The 17,847-nt window shown below is 43.9% G+C and overlaps 1 non-coding gene across 1 annotated transcript; it reads left to right on the forward strand.

The window, feature by feature from the left end:
- Window positions 1-273: 273 nt before the first annotated feature.
- Trnal-caa (transfer RNA leucine (anticodon CAA)) lies at window positions 274-348 on the forward strand. Its single transcript has one exon. It is a non-coding gene; the product is annotated as a tRNA-Leu (tRNA).
- The last annotated feature ends 17,499 nt before the right edge of the window (window positions 349-17,847 follow it).

Here is a 17,847-nt window from a genome sequence, read left to right on the forward strand (position 1 = left end):
TGTGAACTCTATATAGGAATGTTTTGACGTTCCAGTTTCTCAGACACCTGAAACATTCCAGAATGAGATTTTCACTCTGCAGCGGAGTGTGCGCTGACATGAAACTTCCTGTGTGCCGGACCGAGACTCGAACTCGGGGCGTTTGCCTTTCGCGGGCAAGTGCTCTACCAACTGAGCTACCCAACCACGACTCACGACCCGTCCTCACAGCTTTGTAAGGTAGGAGATGAGATACTGGCGGAATTAAAGCTGTGAGGACGGGTCCTTTGTTGTGCTTGGGTAGCTCAGTTGGTAGAGCACTTGCCCGCAAAAGGCAAAGGTCCCGAGTTCGAGTCTCGGTCCGACACACAGTTTTAATCTGCCAGAAAGTTTCACATGAAACATTGCCGCATCGGAAAATCAAATCTTTTCCAAAAAGTCATTCTGCAATGCAAAAGTCATTTTGTACCTGTACCTGTCCTTTTGAATGGGACACCTAGCACTTTTCTTTCATTGGGGAAGGATAGGCAAGTAAATCGGCTGTGCTCTTTCAAACGATCCATTGCCTGAAGTGACTTAACGAAATCAAGAAAAATCGCCTGGAGACATAATGTAAAGAGGGAGTCGGATGAGCTATGTCAGAGAGGAATTTGCAGGCGGGAATTTGGAAAGGTAAGACGTTTTGAAAGACAGGATGCGAGGAACAACTATAATGTTAATCACAGTAACAAAAATATTAGTACATAAAAATCTAAATAGACTTAATCTGCCGGCCGGAGTGGCCGAGCGGTTCTAGGCGCTACAGTCTGGAACCGCGTAACCACTAAGGACGCAGGTTCGAATCCTGCCTCGGGCATGGATGTGTGTGGTGTCTTTAGGTTAGTTAGGTTTAAGTAGTGCTAAGTTCCAGGGGACTGATGACCTCAGAAGTTAAGTCCCTTAGTGCTCAGAGCCATTTGAACCATGCTTAATCTAACTTCGATTAGAGCCATTCGATGATACTTCTTTTTATCCTTGAGCCACGTCCCTCAATGATATCTCAAGGTGGGGAACTATCTGTCAGCTGTCGTTAACAGATAGCAGTCTCCACGTTATTAATTCAGCTGTCGTCTATCCATAGATAAATAGCATCTGGTGGCTATAACACGAATAGAATAACTTTTATGCTGGAAGTGTTTTCGATCAAATCCCCTCCCCGTTCTTTTCTTCTTTTATTTATTTATTTTTTTCTTGGGAGTTTCCCGTATAGCACGTTTTATAGTTATTATCGTGTGGCGCCGCGTACATGGTAAACATCTGGCGGCACGGTTCTTAAATTGGGTTTCTTATCCGTAGCGTTGTGACAGCGGCAAACAGAGCTTCTTTGAAACTCTGGGTTTGATGGTCGAAATTAGAACCGGTCGTCGGCGGCCACGGTTACCCGAAGAACTCGAGCGGCACACAGGATAACACGTAATCATTTTTATATAGCCTATCTCACCGAATCGACTGCCGTTTATTCTCTCAGGCAGTGGAAGACGGTTCGGACGTGTCTGTCTCGCTTCATTGTATGTGGTATCAGTGAGGCGGAACCGCTCTCAAAGCTAGGCGTAGCCCGTAACGGCGTTTTTCTAACTCGTAATTCTGCCTTATAATTACGTTGTATCGGGCGTGCGCTCATGGGAACGAGATCAACAAAGGCGCCCTTTCACGGTGTTGCCATGTGGCCTGGAAACGTACCGCTTCTTGGCGACAAACATGCGAGTGATTAAAACCCTGCTTAGTCATCAAAATAAAAAAAGAAAGGCACAGTTAATGAGGAAATGCCAAAGTTACCTTTGAATGATAGGTAAGTAGCGCTTTCATTGAGCAGCGTTGGAACTAAATGCGTACTCCCTTCGAAACAATGAGCAGAGATTGGTATTTAAAGCCTCGTCGACGGTTATGTCATAAGTAAATACCGGATTTATAAGCACAATAAAAAGCTGAAAAAATAGTGAAAATAAGCAACAAAATAAGTAAAATGAATACAAGCAAATATAACACTTTCACAGGAGGCTGTCAGAGTACACAACGGCAGTCATCCTGAGATTTTACTGTGTAAAACACCTGCGTCTGCCAGTGAAGAATCATTTTTACAGTGAAAACGTTCTGTAGACGTCGCATGACGTCATAGTTGGGTATGAAAAGCACCACAGTTCTTCTTAGGTGAATTCCTCTTCTGTATTTGTTTCTTCACCCCAAAGTTTCTAAAAAAAAGTTTCAGCCACACGATGTTAACCAAGGGCAAGGCAAGTCACGTGAACTAATTTACGTTAGAGAATTTTTAATCCAGTTCACGTTTTAACGTTATATGGAAAAGCATCACAGAGATACAACAAACCACTGTCATAGCTTAAAAAGGCCTAAAGGCTAAGGCCTAAGGCCTTAGGCTAAGGCCTAAAAGCTGAAGAATCACTGAATATTTGGCAACAGTGGAATGATTTATTCGATCGAGTATTTGTCCGTTAACAAGAAACGAGCTGCTCCGAATTTTGCGAATTAGTTCTTCAAAATACTGTGGCATATACTTTCTGCGCAGTGCAGATTCGTTCGATACCTTTTTTTGTGTGCTTCTGTAAAAATTCATGAAGTTGCCCTTTCTTAAGTTTCCCCAATGGATTGGTGGTGCCGGCCGAAGTGGCCGTGCGGTTAAAGGCGCTGCAGTCTGGAACCGCAAGACCGCTACGGTCGCAGGTTCGAATCCTGCCTCGGGCATGGATGTGTGTGATGTCCTTAGGTTAGTTAGGTTTAATTAGTTCTAAGTTCTAGGCGACTGATGACATCAGAAGTTAAGTCGCATAGTGCTCAGAGCCATTTTGAACCAATCAATGCCAAACCGAATAACTGCTTGCGTAAGGACCATAGCTGGACCAACGAGTTATTAACTTGTTCTTTCTCTTGAATAAATCATCCAACCTTTCTGAAACTGCAATAATTTGTTTGTCTGTGTATGTACCACACCTCCACCGATTCCTCTCTCATAATTTCATCGCGGTGCGATTTTCTTTTTTTCTTTTTTTTTTCTGGTTCATCTTAGAGTGAATAATTTTACTCAAAAGCCGAACTGTACAAATTCGTCTACTGGTTGGACAACACCAACCGTCCCGTTCTTAATGTATCCGCACGCCTCGATGCCAAATGAAAAAGGAAAAAAAGTACAGGCCAGTGCTTGTTATGGTATTGATGTATTATAGTTATAAATTTCTTTACATACTCGAACGATATGGACCCAAACGCATTATAACTTTCTAATGGTCTACGATCTGATGGAGAAAAAAAATTCAAAAATTAAGTTTTACTGTTTGTATTTTATGTATCTTCAGCCATTATGACAAATATCCCTTGCAGACACTAATTTACGTAGCTGATTGGGCAATTACACTACTAGGCCACATAGTTCTGCCTTTGTCTCGGTTTGATTCTGACGCCGTTCTCCTGCTTACTGTAGTTCATTCAGCTGCAGAGCGTCGTGGTGGACATTTAGTGCCCTCAAGTTGCACGGCGGCGTGATGACTCACTGGTTGCTACCGTTACTCGTGCACCACGCCCAGCTGTAGCAGAGCGCTCCGCGGGCAGGCTACCATTGTGACGCCGTGTTGTACTTGCAGCTAGTTCGCCCGTCCCCCCCCCCCTTCCACCTTTTCCCCAGCAAGTGCCCACGCTGCCCGCGATTCACCTGTTGTCACGCGACCGGGAGCAGAACCGGAGTACCGTGGGCAGAGCGGCCCAGATTAACGACCTGCCGGCGCCGCCCACGCCCCCTCCAGACTGCCGCCTGGGCGATACGGTGGGCGAGACAGCGGCGCGTCGTTACCTTTCCTGTGGCGCCGCCACGGCCACTTCCAATATCAGATGACACACATTTCTGCCGGAGATATATCGCCCGACAGCCTCATCAATTCGGTGTTTTACTACCAGCTTCACTAGAGTTAGACATTTGGCGAGTTAGCTCTCATGATGTCCAGCTGCTTACTTCTAAACGTAATGGTCTCAGCAGGGAACCACTCTCTCTCTCTCAACAAAGATGTGAACAACTTTTGTTCAGGTGAGCACTTTCATCATTTTGATGTGTGCGTAGTGTACACATCTCTTTCGCCTATTCGTGGATTTGGCTTCGTAATAAGGCAGAATTTCTTCCACACGCATTTATCGCGTAAAATTGTAGAAACCAAAAACGTGGCATTCGTCTTCACCTTCATATTTATTAATACCTCGTGTGCCACAATATCTTATACATAGGACAAGGTCTTAAACAAAAACTGTTCACAATGTACCACACAGCTGTAGCTGAAATCGAGGCGAACATCAAACAGGAAACGTCTTTGGTCCTTAAGCACAACCCGTACAAAGAAGAATGGGTCAATGATGAACGTAGCCGTGAAGCCACACCATACGGTGATACATTCACCGTACAGAAGAGCTTCATGCCCAGTGAGTGGAGGTGAAGATCCCCACACTTGCCAATTCTGTATGTTCATCTCACTCGTTAGAGAAAAATGAGCTTCGTCTGTCTTTAGTATGGTCCAGGGCTAGCCCTCGTCAACTTCAATCCTTATGAGAAAGTGGAGAACGAATTCAACAAGTCACTGTGCGTCCCGTGGTCCAAGCTTGTACGGACACCATTTGAGAATGGTTCGAAGCACCTTCCGTACCGTGGACCACAGGATGTTCAACTGTCATGACACAGCACGTGCATTGCCTGACGACCGGGAATTGAGAACAGCGTTGTGTGCCTTAGCAACAGCGATTTCGTGAACCACCTATGGTGCAACCGGTCGTCGACCTATTTCCGGAGCGACGCCAAGTCCTCCGGTTGAGTCGAACTTCTTCATGGTGCTCCGCACAGCAGGTGGAGAAAAAGGACCCTTCCGTGTGTGTGTTGTGTATTGAACCAGGGACCTAGAAAAGATGGAGAGGCTTCGTCCCACCGTAGTCCTCAGTAGTTCACAACCCCACAAAAGGCCACAGCAGTCCACCCGACTAACCGCCGCCTTACACCGAACCCAGACGCGTGTAACCCCATTGAGTACGCGTATGTGGAGACAGTGTTTGCGCAGCAATCGCCGACGTAGTGTAACTCAGGCGGAATAAGGGGAACCAGCCCGCATTCGCCGAGGCAGATGGAAAACCGCCTTAAATATCATCCTCAGGCTGGCCGGCACACCGGACCTCGCCACTAATCCGCCGGGTGGATTCGTGCCGGGGACCGGCACTCCTTGCCGCTCGGGAAGCAGCGCGTTCGATCGCGCGGCTAGCCGACCGGGCAACCCTTCCGTAATCCTTCCAAACGGCGATATTCTCGAATTGAATCTGCAGCATGACAGTTGTTTTGATAATAGAACTCCGCCAATAATCTCCTGCTTCTTTTGTCCAAGATCATGTTGACACGTCAGCAAGTGCACTGCCACTGGTCAGGTGTGTTAGCGTTTGAATCACAATAACTAATGGCGGCACCTGGAGGCCATAGTTGCAACTGGACGGTGGCGCTGTGACGCTTGGAAATCATGCATCCCATACTCTGGACATCTTTGCTATAAAGTTTGATAGTCGTGCGGTACTTAGTTTCCATGTTGTTGTTGTTGTTGTTGTTGTTGTTGTTGTGGTGGTCTTCAGTCCAGAGACTGGTTTGATACAGCTCTTCATGCTACCCTATCCCGTGCAAGCTTCTTCATCTCCCAGTACCTACTGCAACCTACATCCTTTTGAATCTGCTTAGTGTATTCATCTCTTGGTCTCCCTCTACGATTGTTACCCTCCACACTGCCCTCCAATACTAAATTGGTGATCCCTTGATGCCTCAGAACATGTCCTACCAACCGATCCCTTCTTCTAGTCAAGTTGTGCCACAAACTTCTCTTCTTCCCAATCCTATTCAGTACCTCCTCATTAGTTATGTGATCTACCCATCTAATCTTCAGCATTCTTCTGTACCACCACATTCCGAAAGCTTCTATTCTCTTCTTGTCCAAACTATTTATTGTCCATGTTTCACTTCCATACATGGTTACACTCGATACAAATACTTCCAGAAACAACTTCCTGACACTTAAATCTATACTCGATGTTAACAAATTCTTCTTCTTCAGAAACTCTTTCCTTGCCATTGCAAGTCTACATTTAATATCCTCTCTACTTCGACCATCATTAGTTATTTTGCTCCCCAAATAGCAAAACTCCTTTACTACTTTAAGCGTCTCATTTCCTAATCTAATTCCATCAGCATCACCCGATTTAATTCGACTACATTCCATTATCCTCGTTTTGCTTTTGTTGATGTTCATCTTATATCCTCCTTTCAAGGCACTGTCCATTCCGTTCAGCTGCTCTTCCAGGTCCTTTGCTATCTCTGACAGACTTACAATGTCATCGGCGAACCTCAAAGTTTTTATTTCTTCTCCATCGATTTTAATACCTACTCCGAATTTTTCTTTTGTTTCCTTTACTGCTTGCTCAATATTCAGATTGAATAACGTCGGGGATAGGCTACAACCCTGTCTCACTCCCTTCCCAACCACTGCTTCCTTTTCATACCCCTTGACTTAAATAACTGCCATCTGGTTCCTGTACAAATTGTAAATAGCCTTTCGCTCCCTGTATTTTAACGTTGCCACCTTCAGAATTTGAAAGAGTGTGTTATAACGTGTTAAATAGAGGAAGTTTAATTATAACCACCGGTATATTGAACGTATTAGGGCCCTTTCGTAAGAGGGTATAAGGGGAAACCGCTTCACAGCGTTCTGCAGAGTACCAGTGGAGAGGTCGAAAATGCTGCCCTACGTGTCAACGGTGGGCCGGTCAGAGGTCGTGCCTACTGTGTGGGGCGGAGGAAGCCAGCCTGTCCGGAGCGGGTCGGACTGGTCCTTTTGTTAACCCGGCAGCGTAACCCGAGCCCGCAGGGGCCGCGCCAGGTGGGCGGCGGTTTGACCTGCATGTCGCGCTAAGCTGCGGACGCCCTGAGCCGCTTCTATGCAACTTCAAGGGCCGTTACTCGTAATCTCGCCAGAAAGCCTTTGGCGTATTCTGGAGGAATGAATGTACACTGCAGCTTCACTCCGTACGTTTTATTAAGGGGTAAAGCCGTGGAGGGGGAATCGACGTGACACGTTTCAATGACACGATACAATCATTAGGTATCTTTCATCCCTTCCTAGAATTGGTAAGCTTTCACATAAGAATGAAGGTACCTGGAGATGTGAAACTGTGGTTCATCTGTAAAGGAGACCGCATATAGGACGCTAGTGTGACCTATTCTTGAGTGCTGTTTGAGTGTATGGGATCCGCGCCAGGTCGGATTGTAAGAACACGTGGAAGCAGTTCAGTAGGGAGCTACTAGATTTGTGACCGGTAGGTTCGATCAGCATGCAAGTGTTAAGGGAATGCTTTGGGAGATCCAGTGGGAATTCCTGGAGGGAACAAGACATTCGTTTCGAAGAACGCTACTGAGAAAGCTTGGATAGCTGGCGTTTGAAGCTGACTGCAGAACGATCCTACTACCACGGACTACGAAGATAAGAGAAATTAGGGCTCATACGGAGGCCTATAGACAGTCGCTTTTTCTCCTCTCTCTGTTTGCGATTGGAAAAGGAAAGGCAACTACTAGTTGTGGTACAGGATAAGCCCTGTGATGCACCATACTGTGGATCGCGAAGTATGTATGTAGATGCAGAGATGCGAACGACATTTCCGTTAGGCGCTTCAGTCCGGAACCGCGCGACTGCTACGGTCGCAGGTTCGAATCCTGCCTCGGGTATGGATGTGTGTGATGTCCTTAGGTTAGTTAGGTTTAAATAGTTGTAAGTTCTAGGGGACTGATGACCTCAGATGGTAAGTCCCATAGTGCTCAGAGCCATTTGAACCACTTCCGTTAGGAGCCACTGTGTATGAGTCAAACATTAAAGTGAGGTGGCAGAAGCTATAGGATGCCTCGTAATATCGTGACGGACCTCCTTTAGCCCGACGCAGTGCAGCAGCACGACGTGGAATGGACTCGACAAGTCGTTACAGTTCCCTTGCAGAAAAACTGAGCGATGCTGCCTCTATAGCCGTCCATAATTCTGCAAGTGTTACAAGTGCTGATTTTTGTGCAGGAACTGAACTCCCGATTATACCCTATAAATGTTGGATGGGATTCATGACGGGCGATGTGGGTGGCTAAACAAGTCGCACAAATTTTCCAAAACAACTGTGGCCCAGTGGCATAGCGCATTGTCGTCCATAAAAATTCCATATTTGTTTCGGACATGAAGTCCATGAATTGTTGCAAATGATCTCCAAGTAGCCGAAAATTACCATTTCCAGTCAATAATCCGTTCAGTTGGGCCAGAGGACCCAGTCCATTACGTGTAAACACACCCCAGACCATTCTGGAAATACCACCAAGTCAGACAGCGCCTTATTGACAAACTGCGCCACATTTGAATCCTGCCATCAGCTCTTACCAAATGAAATCGGGACTTGTCTGACTAGGCCACGGTTTTCCAGTCGTCTACGGTCCAAACAATGTGGTCACAAGCCCAGGAGATGCGCTGCAGGCGATGTCGTGCTTTTAGCAAAGGTACTTGCGTAGGTCGTCTGCTGCCATGGCTCTTAATCGCCAAATTTCGCCCCTCTGCCCTAACAGATACGTCCGTCATACGTCCCATATTGATTTCTGCGGTTATTTCACGCAGTGTCGTTTATCTGTTAGCTCCGACAATTCTACCCAAACGCTGCTGCTCTCGATCGTTAATTGAAGGACATCGGCCACTGCGTTGCCCGCGATGGGAGACAGTGTCTGAAATGTGATATTACTGGCACACTCTTGACGCTGTGGATTTCGGAATATTGAATTTCCTACCCATTCCCGAAATGGAATGTCCCATCCGTCGAACTTAATCTTCCATTCCGTTTTAAGAGCCTGTCAATTCCCTTCGTGCGGTCGTAATCACGGCTGACAACTTTTTCCTTGAATCACTTGACTACAAGTGCCATCTCCACCAGTGCACTGCCCTTCTATACCTTGCGCACCCCATACTGTTGCCATCTTTATCAGTACACATCGCTATCTGATGACTACTGTCACCTCAGTGTGTATACGAAAGTAGTACAAGCACCTCTTGGTGGTTGAATGATATCGAAATGAGACTTGGTAATTTTCTTGAAAGATGACTAAAAAATAGGTACAGTTCTTGGTGGGTGAAAGAACCACGAGTACTGCATAGGTTGCACTTCCATGGACGGAGATTTGAATTCTCATTCTTCCTAGAACTGCAAAAAGGTGAGGCCTCAAGTTCAAATCTATGTTCGGCACACAGTTTCAATCTGGCAGGCTGTTTTACAATATATGTGCTTTCCAGACTCTAAGATAACCACACTCTAGGCAGGCATAACAGCTGTAGCAGCAGTATACATTGCTGTCCTAGTAATACAAGTGGAACGAGAAATAATATACATAATGTTTACTTCGAAGTTAACGCATGTAAATGATAGAATCGAAGACTGCGATGGCCGCAACACTTCTCTTAACTTGTGATGGTCTTCGTAATGGGCGTACACTTTCTTCCAATATCAGACTGACGATTCTTTGATGCTTCAGGATGTGTCCTTTCAACTGATCCCTTAATTTAGTCAAGTGGTGCAATAAATTCCTTTTCTCCCTAATTTGATCCGGTACAAATTCTTTAGTTATTCGAGCTATCCATGTAATTTTCATCATTTTTCTACAGCCCCACTCTTCGGATGTTTCTATTCTCTTCTTGTCTGAACTGCATATCGTCCACGTCTCACTTCCATACAAGGCTTCACTGAAGACAAATACCTTCAAAAAAGACTTCCTAACACTTAAACTGATAACGGATCTCAAAAAATTCCTCTTTCTCAGAATTTCTTTTCTTGCTATTGCCAGTCTATATTATATATCCTCTCTATTCGAACTTTATCAGTAATTATAACGACCAAATAGCTTAACTCACCTGCTACTTTTAGTGTCTCATTTCCTTATCTTATTCCTTAAGCATCGCTGATTTTATTGGACAACAAATTGTATTACCCTTGTGCTTCTGTTATTGGCGCTCATCTTGTAATCTCTTTTGAACATACTATCCATTTAGTTTAACTGCTGCTCCAGGTCCTTTGCTGTTTATAAAGGAGTGACAATGTCGTCGGCAAACCTTAAAGTAGCAAATCTGTTTACTTGAACAACTATCCGAGCATGCCTGTGCATTCTGTTTCATATCAACATAGAAGGTCTACTCTCTAAAAATCCCTAACCTCCTGTTTCCTTACTTTTACTACTTTCTACTTGCTTCGATGTTCCAAAAATGTTTTGCAAGCAGCGGAGCGTCGTAAGGAAGCGACTCTTTTGTTGTCATTCCTCTTCTGCGGACTTTCTTGTAAATAGAGGCATTGCTAATATCTCTGTTCCTACAATTACCCTTACTGCCACTATTAATAACACATGACTCGTTTCCTTGGTAGTCAGTAGTTACAACGTAAAAGTGAATATCAAGAGTTACAAGAAATCGTTGTCTCCACATTTTGTCAGTACAACAGCAGCAGACAAATTTGGTATGATTTGTCACATACTTTACAGATTATTTCACCTCTCGGTGAGACATGTACATAGCCCTTTACTGATGTTCAACGTTAAATTATTTATGCTTTTGGTAAATCTTTGGGAGGAAATTACTGTATACGTCCATCAGGCATAACCTTTTATCGATGCTTACCGAATTCTATGCAAAATCGTATAGGACACTACTGCAAATACGACATTAAATTCCGAATTCATCTGTTACTGACTGATCCAATCCACGACTCGTAAGAAGGTAAAGCAAAGACTCGTACAATAGGGATATGTTTACTAAAATTCGCAGCTGTACTGAAACTAACAATCAGACTGATGGCCACTGTAGAACTTGATCCACTGACACAGCATTTTCTACGAGAGAAATGAAAGTCACATAATATACTAAATATGGGGAGCTTAATACACTTTCGGTTTCAAAGTAGTAGAGAAACAACCCTGCAGCAGGTAACTGCAACCGCATGGGTGCTTCAAGTATTGAGCGCCGCGTTGTGAACTATAACCAGACATTGTGGTGTTGGAGTAGCAGCGAGGTATGTGTTCTAATTAGATGTCAACATCGTATCCATACTTGCTCGTGGCCACTTTTAATCTGGGATACGTCTCTGTTTCATGAGAGTTTCGTGAATTTCCCAAACGCCAACTGAGTGAAGCCGTATGCAGTCTAACCAGCAAAAAAGTTCAGATTTTCCATTTTTTCTTTTTTTTTACATTAGTTCGCGAGAATAAGAACTGCATTGTTCATTCACAGGAATAATCGTTCGTGCTTTTCATACGCTCTGTTTCTGATATCGGGTCTTTTTCCAAGCTGCCATACTACACATTGAGCACTTGCATCAGTGTGTTGAATTAGGTCGGCTGTAGGTGTGGGTCAGAGTTGCTAGCAAAGAGTGGGAGGGTCGCAGAGTGACCATCTGTCGGACTTGTATCAGTTTTCGCGTGGGTGGGCGAGTTACCATGTAAACTGATAACGAGAGAGCAAACACAGCAGCAGCTGCCGTTGACGTCACGGGGCCTCTAATTACATGGAGCTGGAAGCGGTCGGCAGGCCATATGGGCGCCGGGGACGTACTACGGCTTCCTGAACACCGTGTTCCATGCGATCACAACTTGGCAGCAGTTCGTCCTCTGCAGATGTAATCAATGGACAATATTTTGTTCGCGCCACAAACGAGTTTCACTAGCGTGAGCTTTCGCAACCTTTACCATGGTAGGTTCCACGTGTCTGTTATTCTCTTCAGACTGCAGTTTTTCCTTCATCGTGTTACTGACCCCTCATCATTTCCGTTTACATCGAATTCGTCAAGTGCTGATAACGTTAGGGCAGTGGGGAAAGTTTAGTATGGTAGTTACGTGTGCGTTCGTAGAAGAAACTGTCCCACAACTCACCTAAAGTTATTCGTTGCTATCACAGAAATTCTAGCACCACGTGACCGGAAGGTGATCTGAAAGTGGCTCTTCTCTCTTGCGAGATAGATCGCAGATATCCCATTTTGTCCGACTTTCCATAATTGGTCGTTAAGAGTTGATATAATTCTTATTGACGTTTGGTTGTTTTGCAGTGAATCAAACGTTGTAACGCTGTATATAGAGTGATCTAAAAGTCATGTCCCATAGGAAAAAGTCTACATTGGTGATTCAGTAGTATTTGGCTATAGGACAAAGTTGTAATTATAGTGCAGACAGAGAAATTACAAAGGGCCGAACGCATGCTACAGCTGTGCTTTAATCGTGCAAACAAAATGTTTCATCATTGGTCAAAGAAGACCCGAAACTTAACAGTACGAGGTAACCGCCATCCTCGGTCATTTGTTCGCGCGTACATCTAGCGCAAGTTCTTCAAACGGTCTGCCGTCCTGTAGACGACCCATCTGGACACTGAACGTAACGACACTGTTGGTATTTCTGTAGAGACTCTGGTGATATTCCTCTGCACATCCGTTAATGCTGTTGGTGCATTGGTATACACTGTAGACTTGATGTGCCCCTTAAAGGAGGAAGTCCAGAAGCGTCTGGTTTGGCGACAGAGGTCGCCATTCCACCAGACCCCGTCTGACAGTCTGACAGTCCAACAACCAAGAAAAATCTTATCCAGGAGTCGGCGGACGTTTCGTCCGAATTGTGGAGGTGCGCCATCAGTTACCCGCGAGAGCAGCGTAGCTTTTCTCACCTGATGATGGCGGCCAGTTGGACCGCTGAAATATTCTGCCCAGATGACAGTTTGATCCGGCTGGAAACCCGACAAGAATCTGACATGAAAATTTTAGTTGCTTTTTACGTAGGACATGAACATAATGAAGTTTTTAAAGTTAATCTTTTTACTCCATGAATAATACGTGTCAATTATAGTCAAGCTTTTTCATTAAATAACAAACTAAGGAACCAATCAGATTATCGCAAAAGATGTCTTCAGTGATACTTTTTACAAGTCTTGTGAATTTTCTATTATAAGTAGAAGTTCGATCATGCACAGAGCTTCGAACTAACCAAGGTGATAAGTAGTCAACAATTCCGAGTTCTTCATGCAGTGTCTATGCCCTTTGTTATTTTTCAAAATATTTTACACGCTGTAATAATAGCTGTTGGATTTCATCTTCAGCTTACAGTAACAGCAGTTATTAGAAGAGAGTATTAAAGTTAAATATATTTCGTTTTGTTGGTAGCCATGAGAGCTGCTCTTAATCTATTAACGGTTGCAGTCTCTGGCCTAAGACCACAATTAAGAAACCATGTGGTATTAGGCATACGCTGTTTGACAGCCCTCTACCAGTTGCCATTGAAGTTGATGTCCTCAATGCGTAAAGATGACCAGTCCTTTCCCTTAACTTCAAGCTGTCGATTCTTACACCCTTTTGGGCAGTTGATCGGCGCTTTCATTGTTAGTTACTTCGATGTGATGCGGTATCCAATGGCAAGAGATCGATTTATGAAAAATTTGGAAATTTGTGGTAACGTCTTATGGAACCAAACTGCTGAGGTCACTGCTCCCTAAGCTTACCCACTACTTAGTCTAACTTAAACTAACTTACGCTAAGGACGACACACACTCACCCATGCCCGAGGGAGGACTCTAACCTTCGACGGGGGCAGCCGCATGGACCGTGACAAGACGCCTTAGACCACGCGGCTACCCCGAGCGGCCGATTTATGGAAATCTTTGTCATAGAATGATTTATGACGTCTTGCGCCAATAGTTTGCAGTTTTCCCGATTAGCCTCGTGCATCGTATAACAGAGCACTCATGGAAAGTGTACGCAGCAGAATTCTGTCGGCATTTAGCTCTGTTGCTATATATGGGTTATATGATAGCAAATAATTCAACTGTTATCACGGACGTTCGTATTAGCAGCAAGGAGAACCACTGATGTCCAGCTACCGCATCGCAGAATGGTGCTCCCACAGAGATGTCTGAAGATTTCTGTTCATCTGTAAATAATTTGTGCCAGCTGCTCTGTCGACTGTTTCAGTCACACTGATGAAGGTTATCCATTATCGTGCAGAGTATCCTTCCCAGCGTTGTCCGTATACTGTGACTACATATACCACAATTCTGTAACGACGCAATCTCGTTTCATGTTAAATACACTTCGTCCGTAATGGTAGAATCTTTTGCTGGCAGTACACGAACTGAATGATGCGATCAGGATATTCCAACATATTACTACATGCTTTTTTATATAAGCCGACTCCGGCAGTTTCTTTACCTATCGTATACTGATTTTCCAGCATGTGTCTCTTAAGGAACTTTTACTCTGGTGATCAATCGCTCCACTAAAATGGGTACAATGGGCTTAGGTAACTGGGATTACGTTAATAGCCGTAGCCGTGGGGGTATTCAATAAGCTGACAGCGGCTAGACATTCGTTGCGCCTCGCATTATTAATGGTCAGCTTTTTCCCGACAGCTCTGCGATAAGAGAGAAGTCCTCAGTGTGGGCCGTTGAAGACCATTAAGTGCCTTGCGAACGAGACCCGAGTTAAACCCCGCCCGTCAATTCGGGATGCAGATAAGCCAGCCGTATTCCAGGGGCGCCCTGCTCGGTATACAACTGCTTCACGGCGTCTCGTTCAGCCTAGTGCCGTCTGAAGTTCTTTGGAATCTTTTGCTTTCATATCTGTCTTACGGAACTATTTTAATGGCGTTTTTTTGACGTCCCTTCTACATTTTTCCTCTTTTCAATGTTCACATCAATTGAATATTTAGAGCGCCAATAGAAAATGTAAGTCATTTAATACTTTTGAACGGCACTGTTTAGCTCCTCGACAAACATAATTAAATGGCAATAAGAAAATTAAGAATCCAGTACGGTACTCACAGGGTACAGTGAAGCAAAGTTAACAAATCCATCCTTATCACTGGAAAACAGTGCCAAGTAATGATGAAATTCGATTAATAGAACGGAAACTGAAATATCGGAGAAGTAAGCAAACCTTGACAGCTATAGCATCGAGGAAGTGTAAAGTAAAACTTACCTGATACAATTTCTAGTCATTATGGAAATGAAACTATGAAGGACGACGTAAACCGTTTTTGGGACGTTACAACGGTGTGAAAATAGTGATCCGAAGCGAGACGCATGTCTTTTATGAGTTCTGGTCTTGCAGCGAAACAAAACGACTGTGCCTGGTGGACAAATTCAGAATTTCACTTTTCCACTGGTTCTCCCCCATTCCTTTGGTCGTACTCCCATGTGAAGTTAATCCCACAACATCACGGCAAGATCCACGTGTATTCGGTAAGGCTTTGTGAGCTTTATTGACTGCAAGTTTCAAATAAGAGAGCTCTGACTGGCATGAACTTACTGTAATTATTAGGTTCTGCGCACAACTATCTAAATAGTGAGGAGTTTCATCTCTGAAATGGGTTGGTTTTAGGTCTGTTCCAAGTATAAAGGCAATTTAGAAATAAATTTAATGAAAATCAGTATGTATTTCTCTTTCGTTAACAGTTGGAATTCAGTCGTCCTCGGCACGTTCTAATATGGAAGACAGTAAAACGTCCCCCAGCAAAATGAATCTTAAGGAGAATATTGTCTTTAATGGCAAGTTTTTAACTATACTTTTGTTTAACATAGTCGTGAAGGTAGCACTGCGCCTGTTTTAAAGTAATTAGAACGGGATCACAAGACACGTTCAGATACTAGAGATGCAAATTTAATCCACAAGGTCGTGTACGGAGAAGACGTTGCGACTGCTAGCGAGAGGTATTGCGTTTGGTAGAAGCTACAAGTTCCCGCATAGATAGGTTCGAGTTGGCAACTTCGTAATTGTATTTAAACTTAGGAACGATACATACAGCGGCAAGCATACCTGGTGCGTTCAGTTACGGCACGGTAACTAGACTAACTTAATTGTAAAGTTTACAAGCTGCGCAGCACCACCTTTACCAGGCCTTCACTTTCAGATGAAGATATCTTCCAAAGTTCTTTAACGAGCGTCAACGATCTGCTGCAGAGCGTATCTTATTATTTACTTATTATACGATCCGAAGTCGTGCTCTTCCTTTTCTTTTAGAGAAAGGAACATGGTTGTTAGGAAGGAAGTGGAGGGTTTTCTGTATTTTCTGGTATTCACTATTAGCGACGGCACTGTGAAACAGCGTCTGGGTCTCAAAAGATGCCTAGAAAGTTCTGTGAATGGTGATAAACAGATTAAACGAAAGATAGTTACAAAATAATTTAAGTCTTCATGGCAGTAATGATCATGGGCAACAGTTCACTTTTTGCGACGTTTTTGAAGCTGATAGAAACTGCAAGAGATGGCTTCGTTTGAGATCAACCGAAGGATATGTCTCTCACTTCTTGGAATGTTCGTGTAACTAGAAGCACCTAGTCTTAATCGCTCTGTGGATTTTGATAGACAGATGAACCTAGGCTTCACCTTTTAACGAAATCCCTATCAATTTCCAACGCGTTCATGTTATTTGTTAATGTGTACGGTATAATCAGGAAGGAATGAAAGCTTAAACACCACCATTGCTAATCGTCGATATCTCTCTTATCAAAATATTCACAGCTGATGTGCATTACTGTTCTTACGCTTCGTGACCACCAACTCAAAACTATTAGTCCCGCCCTCCTCAGTTATTACACAGATTTCCTGCTCACATTATCTGTATTATATGTTGACAAACATCGTATGAGATCCTAACGCTCCTTAAATAAATAAATAAATAAAAAAGAAAAACTGTCCATTGTACTATTGCACTAATATTTCCACTTAGAAAGTTCGGTTGGCTGCCGCAGACGAACCTGCCTCATTTTAGTAAGTTATGAATTACTTCTCTTGATATGTCTCTCCAAATCTACGTAAATATACTTTTTTATATAGTTGTTTCCACTTTCATATGGGTCCACCCAACAACTTTTATACGAGTTTAGTGGAATATGAAACCAGTTCAGCCATACATAATTCGTGCTAAGTCACATGCCAGAGAATGTTTTTCGACAAACAAGGATATAAGAATGTTCAGGTATCAGAAGCTATGAAATCTTTTGTGCGAACTTTGTAGCACAGTTGTATAAGGATCAGGGGAAGTTTGAGAGGCATATCTGAGAATCAGATTGAATCTTTCACTCTGCAGCGAAGCACTCGTTATTTTAAAATTTCCTGGGCGGTTATGTCTGTGAACCGGATCCGGGTTCGAACTCGGAACCTCGGCTTTCGCGGACGATGCTCTTACCGTCGGAACTACTCACAAGGGAACCTCCCCATCGCACCCTCCTCAGATTTAGTTATAAGTTGGCACAGTAGATAGGCCTTGGAAAACTGAACACAGATCTATTGAGAAAACAGGTAGAAGTTGTGTGGAACGATGAAAAAAATAAGCAAAATATACATACTGAGTAGTCCATGCGCAAGATAGGCAACATCAAGGACAGTGTAAGCTCAGGAGCGCCGTGGTCCCGTGGTTAGTGTGAGCAGATGAGGAACGGGAGGTCCTTGGTTCAAGTCTTCCATCGAGTGAAAAGTTTAATTTTTTATTTTCAGACAATTATTATCTGTCTGTCCGTCTGTCCGTCCGTCCGTCTGTCCGTCCGTCCGTCCGTTCGTCCAATGCGAGGTTAACTGCGCCGTAGTATGGGGACGCTACACCTGAACACACATCTAAACAAAACGTATGTTTTGACAGAGCACAGGGAAAACTGTGCGACTGTGAAACTGTTGCATTCATTTGTGGCAGTTTATGTGACACTCTTATGTTTTCATCACTTTTTTGGGAGTGATTATCACATCTACAACAAAACCTAAATCGGGCAAGGTAGAAGAATCTTTTTACCGATT

This window comes from Schistocerca cancellata, chromosome 6 (assembly GCF_023864275.1).
Source record: "Schistocerca cancellata isolate TAMUIC-IGC-003103 chromosome 6, iqSchCanc2.1, whole genome shotgun sequence".
Taxonomy (NCBI): Eukaryota; Metazoa; Arthropoda; class Insecta; order Orthoptera; family Acrididae; genus Schistocerca; species Schistocerca cancellata.